The sequence below is a fragment of the Apium graveolens genome, chromosome 9, assembly GCF_009905375.1.
Source record: "Apium graveolens cultivar Ventura chromosome 9, ASM990537v1, whole genome shotgun sequence".
NCBI classification, from domain to species: Eukaryota; Viridiplantae; Streptophyta; class Magnoliopsida; order Apiales; family Apiaceae; genus Apium; species Apium graveolens.
Genome location: NC_133655.1, coordinates 70,694,022 through 70,702,384, shown reverse-complemented (window position 1 = coordinate 70,702,384; position 8,363 = coordinate 70,694,022). Strand labels below are relative to the sequence as shown.

Genomic DNA, 8,363 nt, shown 5'->3' with positions numbered 1-8,363 from the left:
TTCAATGCTGAAGAGAATCAGGAAGGGCAAAGATTAGCCCTGGATCTAATTGACGAAGTGCGAGATGAGGCACATGCGAAGATAGTGGAATATCAGAAAAAGGCTTCATTTTACTACAACCTAAGGGTTAAAGAAAGGTTCTTCAAACAGGGTGACCTGGTCTTGAGGAAGGTTGAAGCTTCTGGTGTAGGGCAGAAAGGAAAGCTCGCCCCAAATTGGGAAGGGCCATACAAGGTCAAGAGTGTTCAAGGTAGAGGAACCTACAAGCTGGAGACTATGGATGGTTTTGAAGTCCCGAGAACTTGGCATGCACAAAACCTGAAGGTTTATTATGTGTGAAGCGATTGAACATGATTCTCACTTGTCAAGGTGACAAGTAGGTTGAAAAGCACCTTGAAGCTTTGCTTGCTTAGGATTTACATGTTTTAGCTTTATTTTGAAGTTTATTAAGACTTGTGTAAAGGATGAATCCCAATGACTTATGAAATTCAGAAAGTTTTCGAAATATATTTGAAATCTCTATGGCAAGGCAAGTAAACTAATTACATGAAAAGAAAGCATAAAATCCGATAAATGAAATAGATCAAATAAATATTACATAAGTTTGATAAACAAAGTCTCGAAAATAAGATAAAGAAAATAAGCCACGTAGGGCTGGAAAAGCTCTAAGCAGCTGAGGTGCCCTCGGCGTCCATGTCATCATCCCCTACGCTCTCGCTAGAAGTCTCTGTCATCTCGGAGGAGGAGGAAGAGCTGTCATCCTCAGCAAGCCTGGAAGAAGACTCGGGAGGAGGAAGAAGTGGGTCTTGAGGGACGTGATCCGAGACAACTACTCGGGTACGAAATTTCTGCAGCAAAGACTCATCATCAGGGCAGACATAGTCCGCCGGGTTAATATCAGGACAAGCCTCGTTCACGGTCCCAAGGGCCGCGTTCCAACCAGTCCTGAAAAACCCTGGAAAGACTGAGTCATCCATTATCCTCATGGACTGGGTAAACTCCTCCGAGTCTAGATAGTTATCAATCGCCTTATCTTTCTCAGCCCGAAGCACCACCAGCTCGGTATTAGACTCTCCGAGCTCTTTCTCCTTACGCTTGAACTTCTTCTCTAGGGCAACATACTTCTTCTGCTGCCTCCTGAGATCATTGTCGGCCTTGTCAGAAGCCCTCTTGCATGACTCGGCTTGCCTCACAGCGCCTTGAAAATAGGCGTTAGACTGAAATGAAACAATAAACAAAGATGTAAGGCAAGTAAATGCTACAAGTAGGAAGGATAAATTCCAAGAAATAATCATACCGAGGCTAAGGACTGAGCTCCCATAAGCTTGATCCTCTCAAGATCAGGGGTAGCCACCACGTCTGTGAAGTCTTTGGGAGTCACGCCATGATAGGAGCAATCCCAAGCATACTTCGTGGATCCAACCACGGTATCCCCTCGGCGGAATCCCCAGAGAGGCTGGAAGGCACCTGTAGCAGCAACAACAGGTGCAGCAGCAGTAATAGGAGCACTGTGACCCTCAGCTCCCTCAGCTGAAGCCTCCCCAATGGGCTCCTTGTGTTTCCTTAAGAAGATAGGCTTCGTGGCCTTTCCTCGAGTGTCCAAGCCCGCAAGACGAGCTTTCTTCATTCTAGCAGTTTCCTCAATGAGGGGCACATTATCCTCGTTGATCTCCTTGGTAGCTGCAAGACAAGATAAAAAACAAAATAAGTGGTGTCAATAAGGCATGAAATGAAATAAAATGGAGAAGGGAAGAAAAATACCCTGTTGAGAAATAGAGGATAGCCCCACATGGATGAGGGAGAACTCCTCTAAAAGAGTCCAACTGGTGGTAGTGTCGTCATCCCGAGTAAGCTCATTATAAATAATAGTTTCCTCGGGGGTTAAGTGAATGGATTTGAGGCTACCATCACTAACCTTCCCGAAGGAAAATCTGAAGAGTGTGCCCCAGTCGCCATTCTCCCACCGTAACCCAACGAAACTATTCCTCCAATTTTGGTTATTATCGGGAATGGAGGCGTTGTTAAAGATATGCTTACACTTTGGCCTTTGTTTGATATAGAGCCAACCACAATTACCAGAAGAACTGTTGTAACATTGAAAAACTTTCCTAAAAACAGCTACGGATAGGACAAAACCTTCCCTAAGGCAGCAAACCATAAAATATAAAATGTTCCTCCAAGCATTTGGAGGAAGCTAACATGGGTTGATTTGTAAATCAGCTAGAAGATGAGGAATGAAGGGGTGAAAAGGGAACCTAAGTCCAGCATCGAGGGCATCTGTATAAATAAAAAGAGTATCGGGTTTCCAGTGGCAAGTACGGTCACCACCAGAAACTGGAACTAATCTAAGAGGAGGAAGAATATTATAACGTGCATTTAACTTATCATAATCTATGTTGTGCCAAGTATTGCAATGATTAAAAGAATCAAGATGTGTAGTGGAGGGATATTCATCCCCACTAGTATCAATCATATCGATTAGGGACATGTAAGAAGAGCGGATTTCGATATCCTTACCTCTTTTTGAAGCTGAGGCTATCTTGGCCGCTCTCTCGGAATTCTTATCAGCCATTACTGAAGCCTGGAAAAACCTCGAAACCTTGGAAGGAAGAGCGGCCGGAAAACAAAAGGAAGAAAAGTATTGAGAGGGAGAGAATTGTAGATTGAGTGAAGAAGTGAAATGAGAAGTGTGAGGAAATCACACTCTCATCCCACCTGTATATAGCCAAGAAGGAGGTGATTTGGGCCTTGAAAAGCCCATTTGGGCCCAAAAATGAGAAGGTTCTGGAATTATCTAGGAAATTCCTGGAAAAATCAAGAGAAGAACCTAGAAGAATCCAGAAAAACCTTAGAAGAACCTAGAATTTGGGCTCAGAGATAAGGCCCAATTCTAGAAAAATCTTAAAAAACCCAGGTGTTTAGGGCTAAAAAGGCCAAGAACCAAGGCCCAAGTACAAAAGCCCTGTTTAAGGAGCCCAGTTAAAATAATGGGCTCAAAAACAAAAACCCAGTTGAATAAATGGGTCCAGGAATGAGCCCAATAAAGATAAGCCCAGAACAGGGCCCAAATATTTGAATTAAAGGTAAAGGCCTAAATCTTAGGCCCAAATTTGAGTTGAAAAAAATCCAGCCCAGGTTTAAGGGCCCAAATCCAAATATATGGAAATTACAAAAATATATGCAAAAATGTAACATATTCGACCAGAAAATATAAGGAAATCCTAATCGAAATTCCTGAGGTCGAAATCCTGTCGAATAGGGCTGAATAACAGACTTAATTCAACCAGAATCAAGATCAATTCGACCAAGAAATATGAAGAATTCATGATCGAAATCCTTGAGCCCGAATTTCTGTCGATCAGGGCTTAAAAAGATGGCTAATTCGGTCAAAAACGGGAATCCTGATCGAAAAGGGGAGAAAAATCCTAGTCGAAAAAATTTTCTGCTCGAAAAAAAATATATATAGGAAAAAATCCTGGCCGAAATTCGACCAGGATTCCCAGTCGAAACACTCCTCCTCGAAATTCCTTCGACCAGGGCAATGAGAGGCCTTATTCGATCAGGATCCTGGTCGAACAGGATTCCTGGTGGAACCAGGTATTAAAAAAAGGAAGAAAAAGAAAAAGAAAAAGAAAAAGGAAGAAACAGAAAAAGAAAAAGAAGGAAGAAAAATTCTGAAAGGGGTGATAATTAAGGAAATTCCTTAAAATATTTTCTGAAATATGTTATTATTTCAGAAAATAAGGAATAAATCCAGAAAATTAAGGAAAAATCCCAAAATTCCTGAAAATTAAGGAAAAGTCCCAGAATAAAGGGAAAAATTCCTGAAAATTAAGGAAAAATCCTAGAATTAAGGGAAAAATTCCTGGAAATTAAGGAAAATCCCAGAATTAAGGAAAAGTCCCAGAAATAAGGGAAAAATTCCTGGAAATTAAGGAAAAATCCCAGAATTAAGGGAAAAATTCCTGAAAATTAAGATAATTCCTGAATAAAAGGAATAAAAGAAAATCGTTGTAAATGTGTAGGTCGGTCCACACTTTACGCAAAGACGATACCCTGCAAGGGAACGAATGAACTTAACTTCTGCGAAACCTAGTCACTGTTTCCCAAAAGTTGGGGGGGAAAATGATAGAGAATAAATAAATCATGATTACGTAGTTAATGTTGTATTAATTACACATGATTTGGGCTGCAAGGCCCAATAAGAAGATGTATGATATTCAGATCAAAAAGGTTAACACATTGATCAGGCCTGATGGACCAGATCAGGCCTGATGGAACAAAGAAGGCCCAAAACCCCGATTATTAATTAATTTCGTAATTAATTAATAAGGGAGAAAAACAGCTATTAAGATAAGTCCTAGTGGGGATATAAATCCTTGTAGATTGGCCTCCAAGGAACCTCATGGGATAAGGAATCATCTTCCTACTTTCTAGGACTCCAAAGTCCATTCTAATTCAGAGACTTGACCACCAAGTCTCCTATACCAAGTCCAATTCAAGGACTCCCAACATCTATATAAGAGGCCTCACCCCACAGATCGGAACTACATTTTTTGACTTGATCCTTGGCAATCAGCAAGGTACGTAGCCATCTTGTTAAGGCAGATTGAGTCACGAAACACAAGAGCAGTCAAACCGAGCCTCGAAACTCACGTTCCTTAGTAATAAATACAGCAATTATATATCTTAGTTTTTAATCCATAATAATTAATTATCGACTAAAATTAATTAATTAAATAATTTAGATTTATTTTTGAATTAAAATAATTTTTAGAATAAAAAAATATTAATTTTTGGAATTTTAAATCATCAAAACAATTTTTGAAAAGAAAATAAAATCAAAAATGATTTTTTTGAAAACAAAAAGGAATTTTGAATTAATTTTTAAAAAGAATTGCAGAAGCGAATTTTGGAAAAAGGAATTGGGGGAATAACAGATCAAAACCGGGTTTCCAATTGGGTTGAAACCGGGTCGGACAAAGAGAATTCGGGTTGCCAAGTACTGTTCACCGAAAAATAAAGAAGGTAACCGGAAACTTATCCATCCGCCGCCTGTTCATTTCCGGCGAGTCCTTTGCGGTTAAAAACATGGTTGTTTCTCCCAGTTTTTCAGCTTGCATGGTCTAGAATCCTTCCATAAATTCAAAACATACCTCAACAACAACCATTACTTAATAGAACTTCAACTCCGATCAAACACCATTAAAACATGCGGGTTTTCTCGGAATTTTCTGGCAAAAACTCGACTCTGTGAAATCCTCAACCAAATTCAAAGTATAATACACAGAATTAAAGCTTATTCCTACCACAATCTTTTCACAATATCATAATCATCAAACGAATGAAAATTAGTCCATAAAATCGAAATAAAATAAGCAAAAATGAAGCAAAACTAAAAACCTTATTCGACTAAATCCGAATTCAAAGAAATCAACTAAACATACAAATCGACTCTATAATCATTTTAAAGCTATTTATAATCTCAATAAAAATCAATGGAAATCAAAAATCGATTTCAACATCAAGAACATGAACACAAAAATCAATTTTGTGAAATACTTCACCTCAATTTGTAATGTTGATATCAACAGAAAGGGCTTGAAACAAGGATTAATTTGGTATATAGAACGTTTGATTTGGTTTCTTGGATAGCCCAAAATTATCAATCAAAGTTTGGTTCAAGAATTTTACCCCGAAAGTTGTTCTTGGATTTTTGTTTTATTTTATGAATTTTTGATAAATAAATGAATAAATTAAATTCTTGCAACTATTTATACTTTTGGAAAATAAATACCCCTAAATCAATTAAGGGTGTTTTTATTCCCATAATTAAAATAATTAGGCCCCAAATTAATAATTACGGGGAATAATTTTAAAAGTAATAAAACATAAAATTTATATCAAAATACCCCAAAAATTGTGAATAATTCAAAAATGTGAAAATAACGGGTATTTGAAATACGAATGATTTTATAAAAATAAAAACATGAGTTTTCCGGGCTTTGACGTTCCGGTGGGGTCCCGGTTCGTTGATTTTTGAAAAAACATAATCGCTTCCTAAATAAACAGAAAATCCCGAAAACACATAAAATACATTCAACACACATAAAACAAGATAAAACGAGTGACTCGATAAAGACGCAAATAAACACACGTCCAAATTACTGATCATTTCATATAACTGCATCTTAAACACGTAACAAGTATCCTATTGGATCATATCGGATTCAAAAATAGATTACTTAGCCGCTAAGTAACTATAAAAATGATACAATATAGTATCAAGTTTGGATAATTATCGAAACCGGGCTTCTTATAAAACATTTTATACGAAAATAATATAATAATATCTCGTCTTTCGATAATAAGGGTTTTGTTGATTTACCGAAATGATTATCGTATCGAAAATTTTGCTCCAGGACGCATATGGGTCAAACCGTAATCCTGATCGAAAAAGTTAGAACACGGAAAATGTCTGAAATTACCAGATTAGATTAGAAAGGAGTTTTTTTGGAAGCGTTTCAGGTTGTAAAAACATAAAAACTGTTGAGGTTGGGAAATTCCCGACTTTATAAAAATAGTTTTGTAATTAAACAAAAAATAATTATTAAATCTGTAAATCAATATAAAATCAAATAATGATCCAAAATCTATATTTTATTCTGGACATATCAAAATTAGTATACTCAAAGAATATCATATATAAATATCCAAAACATCAACTTCAATTATCATATAATTTACTAAAATTCATATAAAATTCACATAAATAATTTTAAATATAATAATAATAATAATAATTTCTGTAAATACGGAATATTACAATTAGTCCATAATCAGACTCATCATCAATGTGGTTCCAATGAAAGCATGGTATAATAAACGTAGTCTTTATATTGAATAAATAATAAACCAAGTACGAAACAAAAGTATAGGTTCACACGCAAGAAAACTAGCATCCAAAGTTACAACTTAAAATAAAGAATCACAAGTATAAACTAGATCTTCTTCGCCTTGGTTGAATTGTACTCTACGGTCTTCTTACGCCTTCTCCTTAAGCTCTGGTACGTCTTGTTATGAAAAACGAGCATTAGATATGTTTGTATAGCAGCCCATGCACAGTAGAAGTCCATCAGATCAAAATTACAGAAGAAACAGGATTTCATTTTCCCGACCTAGCGCGGCTACGCGCTTGACTAGCGTGTGCGCGCCGATATTCTGCTCTTTTGGGCGCTGTCGCGTACTATCACAATGCGGGCGCGCCGTCTCTCTGTAAAATTTTCTGACTTTTTCCTTTCTTGCTGATTTGAGTTAGATTTTCATGAGCTTTTATTCTGGACATCATCCTAACATCATATTAGCATCAAAACAATGCCAATTCACCTGTATTCCTTATAAATGCCTGAAATGCAAAAACACTACAAAAACACGTTAAAAACAATAACAACTCGAGTACAAAACATCAATTCCAAGTTTTACGGAGAGTTATAAAGTGTCATAAATTTCACTCAACAGAGAGCGTGTATGCGAACACGTTCTCAATCTCTTAAGGAAACTATTGAAGAAGTGGAAGAAGAAGTTCTTGAAGAAGTTGATAAAGTTGAAGAAGAAAGTGAAGAAGAAGAAGTAATCATTACAATGGGAGAACCAGCCGCACTAACGAAAGCGTTGATGGACTTTTCTCAACCAAAGATCAATGACATTTAATCTAGCGTTGTCAGGCCAGCTATCGCAGCTAATACTTTTAAAATCAAGCCTGACACAATTCAGATGGTACATAATTCAGTCCAGTTTGGGGGTTCTCCAATGGAAGATCCTAATATGCACATTAAGGATTTCATCGAGATCTACGACACATTCAAGTTCAATAATATTTCTGAAGATGCTGTGAAATTGAGACTTTTCCCATTCTCTCTGAGGGATTAAGCTAAGAGCTCGTTGCACTCTCTTCCACCAAGTTCTATTGCTACATAGGAAAATCTTGCCCAAAAGTTTCTTACTAAATTCTTCCCTATGTCAAAGACAGTTGCAATCAGGAATGCTCTTACTCAGTTCATACATCAATCGGGTGAATCTTTATGTGAAGCTCGGGAGCATTATAAGGAGATGCTGAGAAAGTGCCCTCATCATGGAATGCCTGACTGGATGGTGATAAATTACTTCTATAATGGGTTGAGAGCACAGTCAAGACCTATGCTCGATGCAACATCAGGTGGAGCTTTATAGGCTAAGAGCTATGAGGAAGCTTATGATCTGATTGAGATGATGGCGGTGAATGAATATTAGAATCCAACTTAGAGGCTACCACAAGGCAAGGTAGCAGGAATTCTGGAAGGGGATACAGCTATAAATATCGCTGC

At 37.3% G+C, this 8,363-nt stretch overlaps 1 non-coding gene across 1 annotated transcript; it reads right to left on the bottom strand.

Moving 5' to 3' along the window:
* Positions 1-8,031: 8,031 nt before the first annotated feature.
* Positions 8,032-8,138, bottom strand: LOC141688473 (small nucleolar RNA R71). Its single transcript, XR_012561915.1, has one exon. It is a non-coding gene; the product is annotated as a small nucleolar RNA R71 (small nucleolar RNA).
* Between the last annotated feature and the right edge of the window lie 225 nt (positions 8,139-8,363).